General features: G+C 38.7%; 1 long non-coding RNA gene across 1 annotated transcript; it reads right to left on the minus strand.

Annotated features, from left to right (window-relative positions):
* Positions 1-238: 238 nt before the first annotated feature.
* Positions 239-22,544, minus strand: LOC138266195 (uncharacterized). The gene is made up of 6 exons (XR_011199481.1): positions 22,410-22,544; positions 21,314-21,353; positions 14,462-14,521; positions 12,994-13,101; positions 6,824-6,879; positions 239-3,870 (listed from the first exon to the last, which is right to left on the minus strand). It is a non-coding gene; the product is annotated as an uncharacterized lncRNA (long non-coding RNA).
* Positions 22,545-23,274: the final 730 nt, after the last annotated feature.

Below are 23,274 nucleotides of genomic sequence, written 5' to 3' on the forward strand. Positions count from 1 at the left end.
AGAAATACATTAACAAGTTTTATGTTAGCTTACAGGTTTTTGTTACATTACAGCGCTTCAAAAATATCATCTTTGACAATATGAAATCCTATAAGTTGGCCAGTTGAACGAGCCACATTGTTAGAAAGTAGCTAGTTTCACTTTTTTTTTTTTTACTAAAAATGTCCTCTTTTCCAGCAGCATTTTGCTTTGTTCCCTTTACTGCTGTTAAATTAATGGCATGCCTTACAATTTTTTTGTGTATTTATCTGCATTTGTTTCCAAATGGCCCAGACTGATGTATAAATATATAAAGCAGATACTGTTTTTTATGGTGGAGCAGAAACTTTCCTGATTGGAAATCTAAACATGTTTAAAAACTTTCAAACGTTATAGGAACCCATACTTAGAAAACAGAAATTGATAAACCACACCACTAAAAACAGCATAGAAGAGTAGGACAAGACCAGAAAAGGTAACATTTTAAATGTATAAACAGGCTAGACTGGCTTGTATTTTTTTTATCATTAGTCATGGAAATTTAGTCAGTACCATATAGTGTGGCTTGGGGATTTTGGGGCGATCTTCCATCTAATTTTCTTTTAAAAGCTGGGACTATGCCTGCTAGTTGGAGCACCATAGGAGCATGGTGTAAAGCAGATGAAGAAACACAGCATGATCACTCTAACACATCAGCAATTATGACATCTATAGAGTGGACTAGTGATACTCCTCTTATATGTTAATGGATCGTGCAAGGGTACTTGTGTTATGAGGGAATGTGGGTCAGGTGCAGAGTGCAAAATGCTTTCAAATGTCTAGTTTTCAAGTTACAATTATAGCAAAAATAAGCATGATGTACTTGCTCCCTCTAGAGAAGAGAGTTTGTTGAGTCATCTCACACTCAACGAATGAAAGAAGCTTCTTATTTTAACAGTATTGAATGGCCTTAAAAGTAAAACCAAAAAAGCAACATTGTGTTTATGAGAGAATGCATTCACAGCAGCAGCATCTGTAAAGGTTATGTGCTGCTCCGATATACCAAAATGCTAAGAATTGAAAATATTGGAATACTCCCTATAATCACAAAAACCTTAAGGAGAGGCACTATGTCTGCCTGACTGGTCCAATTAGAAATATACATTTTGAATAGGTTATGGAAATTATATAAGGTAACTGCACTTAGCATAAACATTATTATTGTTCCATTTGAAAGACCCTTTTCTTTATTTATTGAGTGCCTTCTCATTTTTTATTGGTGGAAAGTGAAAATGATACTTGGAGATTGAAGATGAAAAATCTTCTTCAAATAGTCCATCCATCAAACTTCTATTAAACTATTAAGAAGTGGAAAAACAATCCTTGGAATGTGATGTAAGCACATGTGTGTTGTTTAATGAATAGCAACAGTGATATTTGTTTTGTAGCAGTTCATAAAACTCTACCAGCACTACCTGGGGTGCACATGTTGCAAACACACTTAACAAATCTAAGGAAAATTAAGTTCCTTTAACTCATTCAATTCTATTGATCAATTTTGAAAATACCTTCTGCTACCAGTGATGTTTCCAGATGACAAAATTAATGATCTGATATTTACAAGCTTCAAGTGACTTTTGGGCTCAGCTTTCATTGAGGTATTCAGTAGTGAACCACCCAATTTTAGAAACGGAAGGTAACTTTATCACTCTCTGCCTGACACATTTCCACCACCCACCAGTTAAAGAAATAGCTAGAGGTAACATTGGCAATGCCATTAAATTCTGAAAATTGGCCCTGCCCGTGCTAGTGAATGAACCTTGTGATGTATATTCATAGGTAGGCAAAATTTCACAACACTGCTTTTCAGTTCCATGATGTCAAAGTATAAATACATTTTGAAAAAATGTGTCATTGCTGAAAGAAAGTGTGATGCAATTTTTGATAAAGGTAAGGGTTTTTTTTTTGTTGCTTTTGCACACTATAATCAATCGATTTCATGTGTGTCTGCATATTTCGAATCAAACATTTACTCACTTATATGTTATGAATTCAGTTCTAAGATTTCTTAGAATGCATATGAGACAAAATCTTTTTTTTATATCCAGAAACTCAAATTAAGGTATTAAAGAACTCACTGCTGTGTCTGTAGTAAATGCTTCAGTGTTTCTCCATTTTGTGCTAGATTGTTTAGTTATATATTCCTATAATTAAAAACAGGTATATAGTGAGGTGGAATGCTTTTTAGTTAGATGGTCTGTTATGAATGAAAGGCATACAAAACCTTGATGTTCAGTTGTCCTGTAGTTAATTTCTATCAAGAAAAACCAAAGTTTCATTTTTACTGAATTATTATAACGTGCAAATACATCATAAAGAAATATCATATGATGCAATCAATTAATTTTTCAGAAAGGTTGAATTAGTTGCTAACCCAGGAAGTGGATTATTTTTCACATTTTAAACCCTACAAATTATAGTACATCTATCCATGTACTCCAAAAATATTATAATGTATATGTGGCTACCCTGACAACCTCATTTTCAAACAACTTGGGGAATTTTGCAACTGAGAGTGTGCCGCCGTTTCTCCAAATACCACTAAAATACCATAAGAGTCTCTTTCTGTAAACACTGGCCTACTGGCATGTAGCGAATACTGGACAATATATTTGAAAGAGCTTTTTCACCAGAGACAGAGTTTTCATATACTATCACCTCAGTGAATCTTTTGCACAGCTTGTCATGAAAGGTGCCATTTTAGGGAAGGGCCCTGCCAAAGTACATGTAGTCCTTCTACTGAGAACATAACCAATTAAGTCTTGCCTAACTTATGATGTATCCCTGTATCTGATTACAATTTGAAGAATGGCTTGAAAATCACTGAATTTGACTTTCCTTTTTTTAAATACCTATGATCAATGTGAATGGCTCAAAGGCTTCAAAATTGAGAATCAATGGCAATAACCTTCCACCTCAATCTTTATAGTGCGAAAGTATAATCAGCCTTCACTTCAACCTTCGTAGTGTCAAATTATAATAAACGTCATCCTCAACCTTTTTAATGTAGAATCATAATAAATACCATCACCCTCCATAGCACTGAATATCTAATCATCTTCCACCTCTATCCTACCAAACCATAATAAAGTTCTCCCTCAATCTTCATAGTAAAGAGTCATAATCAAGCCTCATCTCAACCTCAATTTCCATCCTACTGAATCATAATAAACTTCCTACTCATTCTTCACGGTGCAGAATCATAATCAATCTCTGCATCAACCTCACAGTGTGGAATCATAAAACATCTTCCTCAACGTTACTTCTGTGGCATATTAATTAACCAGGATCCTAACTTCTGTACGGAGAAATATAATAACTTTTCAGCTAGCAGGTTTACAAGGTATATCAACATATTCAAAAGAACTCAGAGATAATAGGTGTATCCTTCAGGGCATATAGTGACTTTGTTTCAACATAATTGCAGCATGGCTGCACATGCCATCAGCATTTCTCGACGAAAGGCACCATGTTAACCCGTTGCTTTAATTTGTTTTCAGGATGTAAATTATTGTGTGCCAATGGTTATTTAAAATACTTCCCACACAATATTCACTTGCTTCAATATCTGTAAACAATTTATACCATATGGGTTAATTTTTCTTTGCATTTTTTCAGGTGCATGAACTACTGCCGTTCTCTTCATGCTCAAAAAGACATTAACGGATATATCTGTTCTCAGCAATAGTAAACACATCTCCTTAACAACAGGGTGAAGCATCCGATTGTGTTTGACATCTTGTCTGATTGATGATGGGTTTCAAGTCCTGTTCACCTGAGTTTCATCACAATTTACAGCCAGAGTTCAGCACAATGGTTTCCGAAGCAACCATCCACGGGAGGAGGAGAATTCTGAGAAAAATACACAAGCATGCAATTTATGGAGATGTATTTGTATTTGCCACGGACATTTATTCCACGTCTAGCTAATTCTCCATGCTTTTAATTTAATTTCCACTATCTGTTCAACACAGGAGTTTCAAACCCAGGCTGATTGGTGAAAGAAGTGGCAATTAAATGTCACAAATGTGCAGACTTCCGTCCTAAAGCCTTTAATCATCGTATTGATTAGTGCTCCCTAGAAAAAAGATAATTGGGTCAGTGAATTCAGGATTCTAGCACTTCTCCTTTTCACATTTGATCGACACCAAGAAGAGAGAACTTGCATTTGCCGTCCCTATTTAGCTATGCTCAATGAAAAAAAACTGACACCTTCTAAATCAGCTCTAAACATGCAATCTAGGGTAATATGCAACTGTCAAGGCGCAAATTGGCAACTGATTAGGAAAATGCAGAGAAGGGCTCCAGGCTCTTTTGATTCTAAAATAAGAAAATTATACTCTGCAATGAGCCAGGCTCTCAGTACAATGGATAAAAGCTGCTTAACTGGACCCTTAGTGAAGGTAAATAAGAGATAAAAGGAAGTCCGGATCAATGGATTGTAATAAAGGCATCTTCATTTAACACACGTTTTGCTAGGAAAATGTATTTTTTAAAGTGTTTGTTAAATTAAATATTTAAATATATATATCTAATAGCAGCGTTCATCATTGATCAATCAGCATAGAAACAGGACCATTATTTTGTTGATTTTTTTTTGTTGTTTAATTTAAATCTGTTAGCCGCATACTTTGGGAAGAACCCTAAATCAATGACATGCAAAACATAATTTGGCACATCACGAGCAAAATGTTGTCATTTTCTGGTAATCCAAGATATTTATCACGTCTGTGCCAAACATTGCTAACTGTACTATGTGGTGCATTAATTCACTGAAAACCCACAATTAAAACTGATCTATGCATCTGGCTCAAATGCACACAACCACTGAAATGCACCACTTATAATATGCACTGCACACAAGGCATGCCATTACTGATGTTGCCACCATCTTTAACTCTTGCATGGTTACCTTTTTTCCTAGTGCCATTGGCAAATGAGTGCATTGTGCATGGAAGGCAGTGTCAATTACAATGTGCTTTGTATGCACTGCATACTATAACTGGCGAATTTCAGCGGTTTGCAGTTTGAAGCTAGAACCATATCTCAGATTTAAGCTGTGTTTTTTCAGTGAATATATTGAACTTATTATGAACCACTTTATTTCCAAAACCACTGCACACACTTTTTGGGATGTGCACAGCAAGACCTGGGTGCAGGACATAGACTGGAATCAGTCCCTGAACCTAACCTGCTGTGTGGTGCCATTCATGTTCCACTAAGCCTTTGTCCATGTACAGTAGGATTGGGTGCAGGTCTTGGTCTCTTGAAAGGCCCTGCGGCCAAAGAGCTGTGGGTGGCCAATGCCTGTAGTACACAGCCTTCAGCTGTGTGCAGCAGGTGTTGGTCACAGACCCTGGGTTGTGCTTGAGCCCTCTGCCCAAACTGTTGTGGGATCTAAAATATTGGTGCATTGCCTTCACTGGTGCACAGTGGGGGATGGCTAGAAAGCATGGTCTTCAGCCAGCCCCTGCATTCAACTTATTGTGGACAGCCAACCCAAACTGTGCCTGGGGTATCCCTACAGAGCCTAGCCATGTTTTCTTTCTTTTCAAACATTGAGGATTCTCAGATCTCAGGGCTAGGTTTTTAGCCTCCCTCTGGCTCACAAGATCTTCAAACTCAGATCATGGATTGATAACCTAGGGTAAACTTCTCTAATCCATGCATCACTTTACACACTGTTCACAGTTCTGAAGGCATGACAGCAAACTGCCACATTTTGATGCAAGTGTTAGGAAAACTTGCTCTGGATTCACTGTACTCATGCCTGAAGCGTGCATTGTTCACAATTCCCTTTCAGGATTCATTTAACTTGCCATCTAAAATGGCATTTGGGCTCCATGGTACTGAGACAGGTCCTGTGTGCCCCAGTTGACACTTTAGGTGGCAAGGTTTGCAAATCTCGAAAATTATCTGTGACTACTGCATAATATTTTTTTTTCTGTTTTTTTATTTAAACCATGTGTCCCTTTGAGGCACTTAATTTTTACAAACTATACACAGCAGAATTGCTATGGAATTATGATCTCAGGATTAGGCTGAACAGAGTTCTGCAGCCTCATATTTGAATGAAAAGACTGGTTTTCCAAATTTGAAAAAGAGTTTAGCACAGACCTTGGGGACAATAGAAGACAATAAATATTCCCAAAAATCGTGGAACATTAAAACCCTTTTCTGTTTTAGGTTTAAAGGTGCAGGAATCATGCATTTGAGATTTGTTCACATTTTGAATCAAGAAAAGCAAGTTCAGGAATTTAGAGGGTTCTCTTTCTTAGAACATCTTCACAATGTTCACTTTATGATTATGTTTACGGCACACTTTGTCCAGTGCCCACACATGTATTCAAATGTTTATTTCTCCTGTGCCAACCAGAACAAATCCATGAGCCTTTATTTATGACATTCAAGCTACTTTTTTGTTTACCTTCTGATATCCTCTGTCCTCACAAGCTCCACAGCTACTAACATCTATGTTGTGCGGCACATTGAGTTCCAAAAAAGCAGGACATGTGACATGAGCACCAAACATAATAGCAGGCTGTAAATGAAGGTATGGGTAGGTCAAGAAGCTGTCTTCTCTAGCTTTAGTAGACTAATGTTCTATACAGGGGAACATCCTCATGCAAGTGAGAACAACTCTTCTCCTTTTGGAAAAAGGATTCACATATTTCTTCTTCAGAATACCAAAAGGTATGTGCACTGTATTTCATTTTATAGAAAAAAAACTGTAACCACTCCTCATTATCTGCAAGTCATCCCCAAATCTTAAGTGGATTAGCTTATAACTTCTATAGATACATACCTTACTTCCATACTGTTCTTGAGATCACTTCTTGTTTTTGCGCCTTTTTCACTCTTCTGCAAGATTAAAGGTACATACAGATATCAGACAAAGGCAAAAGACAGAACCAACCTGTTGTCAGTGACCTGTTACCAGCTTAACTTTGAAAAAAGATATCTCCCATTTGAGGACTGTTATGGCTGTGATCTTGTTGTACAGCACCTCATGGTAAGTTTCAAATTGATGTCAATTAGCATATACTTTGGAACAGGGACATTACTGATTTACATGAGGCGGGTGACTCTCTAGAGCGGCACAGTGGAAGAAAACAATAGGTTGGAATGCTACCACAAGTGATTACTAGCATTTATCCTATGTGAAAAAATGCCTCCCATCACTTTTTGTGAATTTGAAGACCATGCCGCAATCATATGTGTTTTTGCAAATGGGCTACTGATTTCATCAGTTGTAAAAGCAATCACATTAGGATTGTGGTAAAAATATAGGTCTCAGTTGAGGTGTAAAATGGAAGCACAGTACAGACTCTCATGGCTTGGAATAGGAAGAAAATCCTCACATGCATCACCTCCCAATGTCCTAATCTATAAATTATGGGATCTATACACAGATTTGGGGTGATCATTTTTTTAAGACAGAAGAATCCTAAGAGCCTCCTTATGTTATGATGATCATTCCCTAACTTGTATTCAATAGTAGCACTTGCAACTTTAAAAGAAATTAACTTTCTCAAGAGGAAGGGAGTCTCCTTGAATTAACACTCTCAGTCATCTGTAATCAATTTGAAGAGTGGAATGAATGCCATAAGCCCCCTTCTCTGAAGAAGAAACAATATCATCTCATTAGAAAACAGTGAGTAAGGATGGGTGAGGAACAGAAATGATAATAACTAGCTTTTGGAAACATTGTTTTACATTGAAAGTTCAAATTTTGTGATGCTTTTGTGGAGCACAACAGGCACTATATTGGTAGCTATGGATGACTCTGTGGACAGAAGAGAATTATTTCAATGATAGTGGAGCCTTGACAGACTTGTGAATTGCTTTCTTCTGTTAAGACATTTTTCACCTTCTAGTCGGTCTTGTGAGATATAGCTTTCTAGGTAACTGACAAGTATAGAACTAATCAAGGCTCAATCCACCATGCATTTCAAATATCCTTATCCTGATCACTGTTTTTTAGACCAGGTGACTGGATTTCACCAAGGGTTATTTAGCAAAGCATCTGACTGTCTACTTGTATTTCTTAATCAAATCTGACTCATACATTTGGTTGCTTGTGTTTTTTAACTATGTTGTTTGGTTGCTTTCATACAACCGGCACACTTTTTCATAGAATTATTACCTTGTTATCTGCGCCAAACTGACACATGGTGGCCAATGTTATCATTACTGAAAACATTGTGCCTTTGTTGTCCCTTCCAATTAGAAAGTGTGGGAGCTGAGTGAGAACACACACCAAGACTGTGAACTCTATCTCCCACTCCAGTCATTGGAATTCCCTAATTTCCTATACATGTATGGAGTATATAGCTCCCTCCATTGGCACCCTCAGATAGACCAGTTTACTAATATGCAACTTTTAAATAAAAAATGCTTAGTAAATGGGCATTTAATGTGCTCACAAGCTCAAGGACTTAGTTCCTGTCTTGGTATTTGTGGGTCAATGTAGTCACCACAGAGCCTCACTTTCATGATAGTGTCTTATGTTACCAGATATACTGAGCTGAACCAAGGACAACTACAGTATCAGCCGCACCAATGGCTAGCATCTTAGCAATAACATTTATGAAGCAATCCTTCACCTTAGATGACTTCCTCTGTTTCTTGCTTCTCAAAGCTAAGAAGACAGATTCATTCTTTTTATCAACCAATCCTTCTTGGTATCATGCGTTGTGCCAATGCGGATCTCACCTTACTCTTCTTCAACTGCCACTAGAAATAGAATCGTACATTCACACCCACTGGCATGAAAAGCACTAAGGTTGTCAAGTAGTCTTTGAGCAATGTGGAATTTTAACCATTAATCAACTGGGAGAAATAATACACCCATTGCAGTAATTTGTCTCAACTGTAGAGCTGCAAAGTGGCAAAGATGTGGCTTGTTATAAATAAATGCAGAGTTTGCATGTGTTTTGACTTATGTGACCATGAAGTGCTGCATGCCAAGACCTGGCTCCCAGTGTGTTGACTCCCAATGTGTTGTCGCTTATCCTTACTACCTTGAGTATTCAAAACAAACAAATGAAAAGTATAGCCTTGTGAATAACAAACCTTAGAAAATCATACACATGTGCACATGAATCCTTATTCACTTAATTCTTAAAAAACAAGGTATTTTGGGTAGGTGGTGTGTTATGCATTAGGTGCACATTACTGCAAAGATTGCACTGTAGTAAACAAGATCAGGGGATTTGCTGTGAATAAGATAATTGCCCTTATTGAGGCTTTCCTGAGACAAAAATGATTATTGGTTTTCTTTAGGTTTCGCACAGCACATTATAGAGGATGGATGTCCTGACAGAAGATATTATACCTGTCTCGTTTTCCTAAATCTGCACATTTTCAATAAATACTCTTATGATGAGTGCACTAAAGTGGGTTATTTAATAGGATGATGATTAAAATAAGCCCTGTAAGTGTTGCAGGGCACCATAGAATGGATCCATTTCCCACTGTGAACCAGTGAAGATCTGTGAGAACTTGTATAATATGCTGCCCCCTTCCTACTCACATCTACTTATTGTTATATTTGGTTTCAGCCAAAGCCCGTCCGATCTGTTTGTTTTAAATATATCCATGCTTGTGATTTGGGATATCACAAACAACTAGCAATTTCACCATATAACGAAATTGATATGGCAATACCCTTTCAACATGGTAAGTATATAGTTGATTTATTCAAACAATCTTATCTGAATCATCCTGCTCACACTGCTCATATTTAAATGGAGTTCTTTAATGCTCTGGAGCTCATGAAAAAACTATCCAATACTCTCCCTCCTGCCTTGAGCCACAATAAATTGGGGGGAGGGGTTGTCGTCCCATGGCTAACACAATGCGGATTTGTCTGTACTAAAACAGTTATGTACTCTAAAAGTAGAATCCCACTGTTTCCAATGAGACACAAAAATAGACACTAATGTTCTAGTTGCACTGATGCAATAAATACTGAATAATTACTGATTGACTGGATTTCAACAATCTTCTGTATATTCTTAAGATTTCAGCAAAATATGTCCTACCGGCTTATATCCAATGTTATTAAAACAGAATTCATTGCAAAAGAGTAGTCAGATTTTACAGAACCACGAACAACCTGCTTCTCTTTTAGAGGCAGTATAAAAATGATGCATCATTTGATAAAAGAACAGTGCACCTGTATGTATCTGTTTTGTTGAAAACAACATTGCAGAGACATTATTTAAGATGTTCTACTCTGGAGCCGATGGAGGCTAATGCTATTGAAATTGAATTTGTACATTTTGTCTCAATTCAAAATAATTAGTGCTCAGTGAATAACATTTTGTATAGTATCTACTGAATGTCATACAATTCTTTGTTTTAAAATGCCTACCTCGTACAGCTTTTGGACTCCGTTTTTATCAACATCTATGTATGTTGAAACGCAATAGTAACTAAATAGCAATGCCATAGTGGATGTCTTTGATGTTCTCTTAACGTTTGTGATATGACATATGATAGGACTTTCACTGCTGTAGAATTAAATGCTGCATCATAATCTGGCCCTTCATTATTGCATATTTCTAGTGGCCATGGTTTCAGGTGGGATGCGTGAAGGCAGTTTATTGGCACACTCAGATAAAGTCGGTTAAGACTACCTTCAAAGGTAGTTGTTGCAAGACCACCTGAGTGGTAAGTGGGTTAAGCCTACCTTTAAAAGTGGCTGCCTCAAGACCACCCAACTTGCAAGAGGCTTCCAGAGTTTAAAGAACAACAGGTAGTGAACCCAAAAAAACTACACAATTCCGGTTTCTGGGTTGAGGTGAATTTCAAAAATCCTACTGTTAAGCATGAAGAAGCACAGAAGGGCTGCTGAAATTCTTTATGAGTGAAATTAAAACTAGTTTTCACATATCCCATGGATTTATTGAAAATGTAATAATTCCTTAGTATCCATGGAGACACGTTCTTTCACTTTTTAACACAAAAGCTTAATGTTTTGTTTAATTAATGGCACACTCGTTCTCCTGACACGTGTCATCTGTGCTCTTTCCATACAACGTTTTAACGCTGAGTGTATGAATATGGGCATGCACCACCAAATTGTCTGTAGCTCAGAGCAAAAAAGGGCATCTGACCACGTATATCACAAACTAGACCTTGAATATTTTTATCCCTGACTCTGTAACCAAACTGGGATAGCTTGCCTGTCAGGTCTAGTGGTTATATATTTTCTGAGTTGAGGATTATGGGGCCACTTGTGTCAAGCTTTTTTCCAGTCACAAATGGGTCAATTCAGAGAATTTACTCTTTTGTGACAGTAAATATGCATTTTGGCATGTATCAAGCCAAAACTGTAATTTGGTAGCAAGCTACTGAATCGCTATTTTGGTTTTCAACCGGTATTTGGAAAGGGCATCACTTCAAAATACTGAATCAGAATGCCATGTATTAATGATTTGCAACCAAATTCTGGTCTCAAAACATTAATAATTTACCAACTACAGAAGAGTAGTGGTAATGCCTTTGCAAAGGGGAAGGGGTCCACAAGACACCCCTTCCCCATTGAGAATGTAAATAATAATATTTATTAAAATATGATATTGTATTAAAACAATAATTTTATTAAGAACAGGCAGTGGTCCCACAAATGTGTTCGTTCTAAATGCATCCCATTTTCCTTCAAAGAAAATGGGTTGCATTTTTAAAAAAATGATTGCTTTACTAAAAAGCAATCACAGACATGGTGGTCTGCCACCAGTCCTTTAATGGCTGTGATTTCAAATGGGCCGTAAATTGTGACCTACCTCAATATTATGTATGAGGTGGGTCAATTTGCCCGTAGTATCCCAGATTGGGATCTTACTCAGATAAACTGGGACTGAACCTTAATATAATGGTAATGTATGCCACTTATTCCTCAGTATCGAGATTGACAGTGGTATTATTAGCATGAACATTTTGAATAATTGTTTCCCTGATTGTGCCTTTTACTGTCATTAGGATAGCAACTTGTCATTATTCAAGAGGTATGGTGCTAGTATTATTACAATAACTTGCTTCTACACTATGCATTGACTATATATTTAAGGAACCAGTTGCTCAAACACTGTTATTAACAACTATACTCACTATAAGCAAATAAGATATGCATGAAAGTCATGTGAGCAATGTCAGGAATAACAGGGTCTGGTTCGCTTCACATGATGCAACGAGTGTATAAAAAACTCAGAAATGGTTAAAGAAATGGCACGCTCGAAGAATCATGTGATTAGTGAAAAGTATAGGGGGATTATGTGTCCTGTCTCTGTATTATCAATTGGGAAGTCTTGGATCAAACCCAAGAAGCAATCACACTGATAAGCTGTATCTGTTTTATGCATGCCAGCATAATTTAAGACCATGGATATTTAAGCCACAGAAAAGGTCAGCAGTCTTCCAATGGTTTGTGAAGACAACTCAGCTCTTGCTTGGTGTAACACTAAACGTAGACTACGTGAGTCAAAGTGGCTGCAGCAGACACCCTAATGTAGGAGACATGTTGATTTTGAATAGGAAAACACAAAATAAAGATTTTTGTTTATGTTTATTGTTGTAGTTAAGTCCAACAACAGTTAAACTCTTATTAGCTAAGGATATTTTGGTTTTAATACATTTTTTCTGGCTATACTAGAAGAAAATTATCATACGATGTTTGCTTGCCTCAGACACTGTGCAATATTAACTGTACATAAAGAGTACTGTATGATGTGAAACGTAGCACCTCTATAATCTCTTGCATTGCCAACATGTACGAAAAATAAGACCCATAAACAACCAAAATCGGGTTGTTAATTATATAAGTTATTCGATGCACTGATTGAGAATACTAGTAGTAATTTCATTTAGCATTGCGATTGTATGTGGAATATTTTTAGAGATGAAAACACAACGAATATACATTGTTGTAAAAACATAACGCATATAGACATCCCTAAGTCTGTGCCTTACCTTATAGCATATGAAATGCCAGCCACTAAAACAAGCCTGTCTTTCCCAACTATGTAAGACCATCAATTAGATTGTCATCTGCTTCTGTATCTCATCGAAATGAAGAGGCTGGAGGAAAGAAAAAAAAACAAAGCAACAAACGCAGCAAGAGAAGCACATGCCAAATATTCTGTTTTATGTTAAAAATAAATTTGAAAGTGTTGTACTGTTGGCAAACTATGTGAACGTAGTTATACTTTCTATGTGGCAAAATCATCTAGTAAAAACTTTTCACAATAGAACAGCACTTTTATTTCATGTTGGAAGATACCAAGGAAGCCAATTTAAACTACATAATTATGAAAAACGATATAGACATCCCTAAATTGCCTTTGGATCAAGCTCTAAATTAACCTTGGTACATACGAATCGCTATTGCAATACAATGGGCGGAGATTCTGAAACAGTGCCATGCAGATCAGAAACAAGAGCCAGAAGAGATGATTATAAATAACTACAGACGAAATTTGATAAAAAGAGCATGAACTACCTCAGCGACTATTTCTTGCCGTTTTCCCCTACAATGTTCACATGGATTACGGCACAAAGTGAGTTTTGATCTTCACTACAGTAATCTGGCCTTCCAGAGTTACCTGAGGACTTGGACCGTTTTCATTTTCATGCATCACCAGTCTAGAGTTGGTGAGTTGGATGGATTTTGAAGTACACAACAGCCTTTTATTCTAGCCGGAATTTAGTGGAGTTCTGGAATCTGGAGCTCTAATTTGCCAGAGTGAAAGACAAACCCTTCTAAATCTTAGATAATTAAATAAAAAACCTTAAGTAGTCTAGACCATCACATGTATATTTTAGATCAGCAACACAGACTCGCTCTTCCCTTGTTATTGGGACTTTCAGAATTATTCTACAGGTTACAACTCTTAGGGATTTGAACCGGTTTTTTTTTGCTGCCGGCATTTGTGGTTCTATAATATTGCAAAGAGATGCCAATATTTATTGAGCATTTGAGTATATTTATGGTTTCGGGGCATAACTGCTTTCCTTGATCACCAATCTATGATAAGTAGGTACCTTCATAGGTGCAGAATGAAAATCTGAATCAAACATTTGGTGGTTAATCAGAATAGTTGCTGCACTCCTGCTGTGTCTCATGTATCTAATATATCCGAATAAAAGAACAATGAAGACTTGATTATTAACAAACATAGCATCTCCAAGAGATTGTGATCCACAAATTGCATGGATCATTACATTGACATGGTCGGCTAAACCCTCATGTAGGACCATTCATAGACGTATTAATGTTTTGATTGCGTTTATCACAATTCTTTGCTGTCCTGACTCATTATTTGTGGCAGATGTGTACTAAAGTCAGTATTGAAAAAATCAATGTGCACTTGCTTATTCAATTTCCTCTATATTTGTCAAACTGAAGTACAATTTAAAGATAAGGAAAAATTTCCCATACCATGTCACATGTTGTTGCACCATTCTTAATCGGACAATTTCCTGTACCGCATAGCAGTTTCTGAGGAATAAACAAGATATCTTCATGTAAAATTATTTGTTTTTCTTAATCTTATGGTATGCATCATTTGATAAAATATTAGTGTAGGAAGTCTGAATTGTAACATTATGAGGAACAGGTTCACAAATCTGTATTCACGCACGTGGATGGAGCATTTGTCTCCTTCCAGATGAGAAGTAGCAGATTGCACACAGTGCTGAATTCGCAATGAGTGCCTGCTTGGTGGAGGTGCCATCTGCCCATGCAAGGAATGTGGAACATGTTGCAATGGTCCCGCGCTCTTTGACCACTAAAGTAGCAGATCCCAGCCCACATTTTTGGTATTTATTGGCTCCTATGAGGCTTATCAAGGCACAAAAATGGTTTGCTGATTTACGCAGATTATTTACACACTACCCATTTATGACTGGTAAAACATTTCCCAGAAGTCACCTTACAGTTCATTGAAGGAAATAAGTAGAAATATATTTCTAGCTCTATTATATGCCTAGCATTCGAATTCTGTACAATCTCATGTCTTGCATGGCTGTTGGTTTATTTCTGTCCACAAAGCATATGTATACCTTGCCCACAACACATATTGTTCTCTACCAGGCTTAAGTTTACAAATAGGAAGGAAAAAAGGGGAATTGAAAGTAATGCCCAGTGCATCATATTGTAAGGATGACCCTGGCTCTGTGCATTGTATTTTTTTTACTCCACCCCAAGCATACATTCTGCACATTCTAAAACTACGTGAGAAGACCTTGCATGGCCTGTAGGACAAAACCAGTGGGCGACTGACTAAGATCTGGGATGGGATGACTCAGGGACTGAGCCTACTCTAGAGCCAGGAATGCCTGTATCCAATTAGCAGTGACCAACCATGATGGATTCTCTGTAGCCCACTTAACTCAACACTTGATATTTGAATTTGATTTCAGTTTCCTTGTCCAACCAGAAACCACAATTATTATGGAATTCGAATACTAGTTCATTTTTGGTTAGTGCTGTTTTGGGTTTCTGAGGTTTTTGACAAGTTCACAGCTCCTATGGAACTAACCCACTATGTTGTCCTATCTTGAATTAGGAGCCACTGAGGGATAAAAACAATAGCCTTATACGGCATAATACACTTGACAAAGTTGTAACAATCAGATCTAGAAATATTGAAAAGCAAAGATCACAGTAAAGATAATACTTTTAAGGGGCGTATTCCGGCTCTGCAAGGTGTTAGGGGTTTTTGTTTTTAGTGTTTGGGACCATTTTAACACCCGTGCTTCAGTGACAGGCTAAGTATAAAATTATTATTTTACTTAATAATAGGTGTATCAGGATATTGAATGTATTGAGTATAGTTATCGAGTAAAACTGCCTTTGAGCTCCAGACCTACTACCATTTCCTGGAGTAACCTTGAGAGTTGAAACTGGCTAGAATTGGACAGCAGCATATACAGGCTGAATAACTTGATAACCCAGTGGGAGTGCTTTGAGGCCTTAGGTCCCATGACATGATTGAGCTGGCCTGGTAGGCAATCAGGCAGCGCCCAAAGGGCTGGTCTCACTGTGTGGACCTTTTTTTGCAGTTTGTTGGCCTGTTTTATGGCTAAATGGATCGCTTTTTACTGTTGATTTCTTTGATTTTAAAACAAACATTGTCTGCAGTAGAAACATATGCTTGTAGGCTCCCTTCCCTTGCAAAATACTCATAATCTTCAAAAAGCCTGTCAGCACAAAGTCTATAAAAATCGAACATCCACTGTAAGTATACAAAGCATTTACCATTTTAGAACTTTTTAAGAGTGAAAGCCATTAATATGGAAATCATGCATTCTGCTGTAATAATTAAGTGGCTCCGAAAATGCCGGTTTAAGTACAATGCAGGCGTAACTTTCAGAGTCTCACTTCAGTTAATAACAAGCATTTGCAATGCAATGGGTCTCGCGTTTGCTCATGTTAGAGCTGATCGCGTTGTAAACTCCTAACCTGACTTTTCACCTATCGGGCAAAAGTGCATTTATATACGTGACCAGAAAAAGTGCAATTAACTATGTAAAGCGCTCGACTTCTGCCAAGCGAGATCGCGCTCGTAAATTAGAGAAAAAGAAGTCCACGAGCCCGATGGAAAACAGCGAGCCTCGCATGTTTTCTGTACTTGGTCGCTGCACTCGAGGAGGGCTGGCCACCGGAAAAGGCATGACATATGCGTGCCTTCGACTAATGAAAGCAAGCAGATTTTATTAGGGAAGCCCACGAACCAATAAAAAACACTGATGTGATGTTGACATGGCTCAGAGTCCTTTTCTGAACACTAAAGAGTCTTGCTGCAATACGCATGCGCGAGCGCATGCAACACAGGCTCGACCCTAAAAAGGTGCCACGTGTGTCACCTGTGAACCTCATGTGTTTGGGTGAGCTCAATACTTTGATACCCATTAGGCAAAATGGAAATATGCATTTTCCAAGTCAGCTGTTGTGACTAAACAATTTAATATATACACCAGTATTCAGTGAAATAGTGGGCGTGTTCGATAACTGCATGTGGTCGCGAGCAGTTTGTGCAAAGTGGAGGCATAATTTTGCCTAGTTCAGTAGTTGGAGAAATGTGACAAAAGGTTGGCCATCTGCGGGAGCTGTCTTATTCCAGGATGAAATGTATTGGTTGATTAAGGGTGGCGTATGAAATGTCCATGGGAGGTAACAAACTATGTCCCCATGCATGTGCTTGCGTGCAGGCACGTCCCTCATAGGGAAGAAACTTGCACAGTGGAATGAGCATCCTCCTAAGACTGATGGTCACAGGTCAGAGTTCATGTGAGGCCTACACAGCAGTTTAGCTTTCTGAAGTCGAGAACAGAAGCATCATTGAGTCGGTTGATAAAATGCTTATTATATACCCACGTAGAGACAAATTCATTTCTACTGCGTCCTATATGAACAGAGGTTATTATGGTGTCAATATTTGCTGAAAATGTTTGAAATGGCACATAGCTATGAGAAAGTGAGGCATGCATTGTAGCGCACCTTACTCACCCTTTAGAGTAATATGTTGCATCACGTAAACCAAATGAATGCATTTGCTCCTGTTAATACTGATTTTAAAAATGCCTATGAAACATCCTCATAGCTATATGTTTGGTTTCGGTTCTTCCAATTGTTTGTTAAATGACCATTGTTGTATCAATCATTCTTTCCTGTCTTGGATGCAGGACAGGTGTAGACAGCCACAAATAAGATGCTACCCTGATAGGAAGCGACAAATAGAGGCATTAAGAACAGAAATAGCTGCTCTTGTGTTGCCACGAGAAGCCATCATCTTTTCTGCTGCACTTTACTGAAATTCATAGGGACAGAGGAGCATTTTTTTTAAAGTCATCTCTATCTAGGCGGGTCAATGCTGATGTAGAGAGTAACCACATTAGCCAGTCTGCTGTAAGGCTTGTGGCTATTCTTCTACCAGGCATATACTATGAAATCGATACAAGGCATATTATTGCTTGAACAACGTGACTTTACAGGCCATTTCTGAACACTTTATGTTTTTTTTTTTTTCATGAATTTGTCACATTATATCCTGTTGAGCCTAATATTATTTAGACATGTGTGGCCTCTTTGGTACAACATCAGTGAGTTTAAATGTGTCCTCCGTTCAAATAATACAACATATGTGTTTAACAGGTGTGCCCATAAAGAGTCAATGAACAAGAGAAAGAGAGAGAGAAGACACATGGATTAGACAGATAGCAGGCCCAGCCCGTCCTTTAGGGCGGAGTGGCCACACTCCCCCCACCTTTTGCCCCTCATGAAGAGTGTCTGTCAGGCTGAACAAAGGTCAGCCTGACAGACACTCTTAATTTTCAGCTCAGTCAGCCAGGAGTGAGACATGCGCGATTTGCGCAGGCTCCTGGCTGCCTGAGCTGAACTTTGCTGGGCTGAGGAGGTTTAAGCCCTGAAGCGCCCAGGGCGAGTGTCAATCAGTGACACTTCGTCACAGAGTGGGGTGGGGTCAGCAGTCTCACTGACCCTATCCCTCTCTATGATGAGGCTGGGACTGCTGCCTTCCATCATTGGCTGACCTAAGGTCAGCCAATGAGGGAAGGCACCAGTCCTAACCCTCCGGGGACCTCAAGGCTGATGGTAAGTGTGTGTGTGTGTGTGTTCGATGTTTTAAAATGAAAGTTTGGTGCGTGCATGCATGTTTGAATGTTATGAGTGTTGTTAATGGATGTGCGTGCGTGTGTGAAAGAATAAGTGTGTATGATCTTTTAAAATCAATGTTTTGTGCATGCGTATATGTTTGAATGTTATGAGTGTTAATGGATGTGAGTGCATGTCTGTGTGTGAAAGAATGAGTGTGTGTGTGTGCTTTCCGCCCGCCCCCTCCCTCCTGAATCTCCCGGCCGCCACTGATAGATAGATAGATAACTTGTTTAATCCGTTAATTAAGAAAAGTACACCTAAAAAGCTAGAATAGATATTTCTAAAACGTGAATGACCTTAGAGTTAAGAAGATGCGAGGAGGTGTGGGGACTTTCGAAATATTATTTGAAGCACAGCCTATCACTGTTCTTTCTGGCTTGTCGATGAAGAGTTAAATATAGTCACTCAAGGGGGTAATTGGCCATGCAGTCTAGCTGCAATGAGCTACCAGGGATCATTTGACTCGGAACCACATGACCCGGACTCCTGTTCCCTGAGGACTTCGTTCTTATAGCCACGGTCTGAGAACAAACTCTCATTCCTGCTAATAGGGTCCCTGGTGACTAGAGCAAGGCCTCATCTCAGATTCACGCCTTGTGGATACAGTACAAAGCCATGGATGTCAGGCTTGCACAGTGGCTAGGAAAAAACATATTGTCTGGAGTTCATACCCGATGGAAAGTCTTGTAATTGACACGTTATTAACAGTGACCTGTAATTCAATATGTATCCTTTCTCACGCCGTGAAATAAGACATTGGAAACCATGCCGTTCCTGTCTCATATTTTGCTGATGTGAACCAATTAAAGGTGCAACTGCAGACATTTACATCTCGTTATGATGAATAATACATTCGTCAAATTGATTACGTAAATTTATTTATTTGGCGTTGTCTTTCCTGTTCTTGATGGGTGTCAAATTGCTGCCAGCTTAAAAAAATAATATTTATAACAGACCAGCTCTCATTCATGCTGTCCAAAAAAAGGCTGCATATTTAGCTTTTTTTCTTCTTGAAATGCTATATCTCAAATAGCCGAGAATAAGAGGTCCTAGCTTGCTTCTGAGCACCCCAGGGGTCACAGATATATGAACCAAGGCCCAGGTAGATTAAATACTTTGCGCAGGATCACACATGGACAAGTTAGAAAGACATACATACAACCTGAGATTTGAAATTTCCAACATTTCTGTAAACTTGCTATTAAACCACACTGACTCCCAAACATCTCAAAAGTTGCAATCTCAATACTCAAATGTACAACAACGTGGATAATGCTAGTGACACATGGGAAAGATTAAATGCTGTCAGATTGTATCAACCATAGTCAATTTGATAATTGTGTAGAACTAAACTGAGTGTTTGCTTTAAAGAAGGGTAGTTTGGATTGGAAAAGTGGGGAGGAAAAGAGTGAGCGAAGTAGGACGTGATTGTAATAGAAAGTCATCCCAAGGGGGACACTGCTGCTTGGGGAATGAATGTGGTGCAGGCGAGGGGACGTAGAGTGATTCTCTAGGATGAAAGGTAATAGTAACCTTTCCGTGGGTGTTTTGTGAGACATTTACTATGATGAAACGTGCTGACGTTCACATGCTAATGTACTCCACCAACACTTGTATTGTTCTGTATCGATTGATATTGTCAGATAACCAAGGTTATTTCACAGGTCAGGTTATGCATGATTAGCGTATAATGTAAGATACAAGAGACAGTTTTCCTAATACATCTCTAAAATAAATTTGAAATGGCCACACAATGCACGTAGCAGATGTAGGCACAATGTAATTGTGTGCTTATGCATTAAACGCATAGTACTTCTCAGACACTGTCAGTTGAGGGGTATGTGTCCTGAAATAAAACAACAATAGTTGAGTTACAAAGCGAAGTCTTTTTTAGGGGGTGAGTGGAATTATTTCTATTCTGCACCACTTCTATCATAAATGTTCAAATGTATCTTTGAACCTTGGCCTGGAGGTGGTTTGACACCGCAGCCCAACAAGACAAGAAAATCATCATTCAACTTGAATGAAGCCTGTTCTGCTTTCTCTACACCTGATATCTGAATTTCTGTGATGCCAACCATTTCACAGACACCACTGTGCGAAAATCCACTGAAGCTCCTCTTCGTTTGACCACGCACATCACTAGTTTGGAACACATTAAATTAACTTATGTTGTCTAGTTCTCATGAAAACATCACATAGCTGAAATAAAACATTAAACATTCGAGAGTGTCCCCCGTACTACTGGAGGACCATACATTTATTTGCGAATCAAACATTGTTTACAGTCATTTCACTGGATTTGTCACGTATCACTTCAAAAATAAAACACCAGCATTTCCTTACTTCAAACTAAAATATAGCTATTCGCATGTAGATATTTTCGCAAAACGTTGTAATATTTGACGTTCCTATATTTTATGCCAGAAATTGAACAGCTCAAGGAAAATACGAAGGCTGCACCTGCACGTTTCCGTGTTTCTGCCGTTTACTACGTATTTATCAATCAGTGTAAGAAAATGGAGGTGTTGTAACCAAAGGGAGGGGGAGGGACAGCTCCTCTACCGGCCAGTCCGTCTCAGTTTATAGCAGCGGAAGCTCTCTTTGATTTACCTGCCTCCTGGATTCGCTTCATACGGACACAAATCTGATTCTGCAAAACAAAATGCCAAAGAATAGTTCAGGTGTCAATAACTGAGTGAAAATGGGTGTTTCTTAAAATGGTGCCGTCTTGTGCATCCGACTTTCCCTTCAACACATCTCCGCTATTGTTGGGGGCGGGGGAGGGGACGCTTGGATGACTGCACTTCCTAACTGCAATTAAAAAGGAAACTAAACGGGCGCTTTTCAGAAACATGATATCGTAAAATCAAAGATAAGACTATAAGCCTTTTGTGCATCACCTAAAGCACATTATGCTGTGCTTTTTAACCAAATCCTTCCAATTAATGGCACAATAATGTGCTTTTAACAATTTCAATTATATATTTAAAAACATAAAGACTTTACGCATACTCAGCTATCACCCCTGAGTCACTAACCAAACCTATCCTAGCAGTATACCCAATCTTTTAGCAAAAATATAAGTCGTCGCATAGACTGATAATACATTACACTTTTAAGGAAAATATATTGAAAATGCTGAATTTTTGTATATGTGGCATTGCTCAGTAAATATTTTTAAGAACAAACAAGAATACATTCCTAAACCGGATGCTGAAAAGAATGTTCTGAAATGAGCTGCTTCAGTCTACGGTGGCCTTTATCTGCATAAATTGACCTATTTTTAATGTATATTTTGTATGGTGGGGAAAACGAACAGAGTAAGCATTTTTCAACAAACGCTATTTAATACTTCATGTACTATGTGCCCCCGGTTTTTACCAGCTTTTTGTGGCAGCCATTTCTTCTGCCGTTTTTTGAAGATTGAAATTATATTGTTATTATTATACAGAAAATGGACTGTCAAAACTGCGGTGTAACGGATGTATAATGTCCGCTGTCACTGCTCCAATCGTCTGATGATGGGCATTTCACCCACTTTCTCACAATTACTGTTTTGTTGCCATCCTCTGCTAAGTTTCAATACATCCAGTGACATAAAATCACAATACACAGCATTTTTGTCGAGATGCCCTGCTAGTAAATACACAGCAATAAATAGTAAGTAAGCGCAGTACAACCAAAGGGAGGGGTAGCGCATCCTTACCTGGCTCGAGAGAGAGAGGGGTGCTCCCACCGCTGGCTGCAGGGAAGTGTTCTGCTCCTTTGTGCCGTAGACTCTCTGGGTGTGAAGGCAGGGGGTGATGAAGAAGAAAAAAAGAGGACGGACTTCAAGCTCCTCCCCATTCTTGGGACCGACCCTCCCCCCGAGAGCCGAGGCGAGGATCGGACCTTTCTGCGTGCTGTCAAGCACAGGAACAATCTGCTGCCGCTTCAATTAAATTTTAATGCTCACAAAAAAGTCACCTTCACTCTGCCCCTGAGCTTATGCTATGTAATGAAGGGCGCGTTTTCCACTCAGAGAAGGTGGGGCGTTTGTTTACCTGCAGGGGATCAGACCCCGAGCCGGACGTGTGCCACATACAATGAGGAGCTTTTTCCGAATCACACAAAGCCCGGTGCTCTCCAGGGCCGGTGCGGGCCATTGCTTGACAATCTGAAGTAATTAGTGTCGGCGTGAATGAAGGGGGATGACTGAAAACCTCCCAATGATCAACCCATCTGTACATTGTTGAATGGACTGTGTCGAAAACCAGCTGCTGGCTTATCCAACAAAGGCGGCGCTCGCCATTCTTCACCTTCTGCTGGAGCCTGGAGTTAAGTGCCATCTGCGCTGCCATGGCAACTGGGTTTAAACTAAACGCAGGGTCATTTAAATATGGGAGGCTGCTATTGCGTGGCACAATTTGACACTTTTAATAGTCATCGGGGCGCAGGTTCTAGTCATCAACATAAGGACAAATTATTTATGCAGATGCTTTTTATGCAGATGACCTGGCTCGTATCCATGTAGTAAGAGAAACAGACAAGTATTGCAGAAAAAAAATCACAATATTTGCATTCGGAACATT

This window comes from Pleurodeles waltl, chromosome 11 (genome assembly GCF_031143425.1).
Source record: "Pleurodeles waltl isolate 20211129_DDA chromosome 11, aPleWal1.hap1.20221129, whole genome shotgun sequence".
Lineage (NCBI taxonomy): Eukaryota > Metazoa > Chordata > Amphibia > Caudata > Salamandridae > Pleurodeles > Pleurodeles waltl.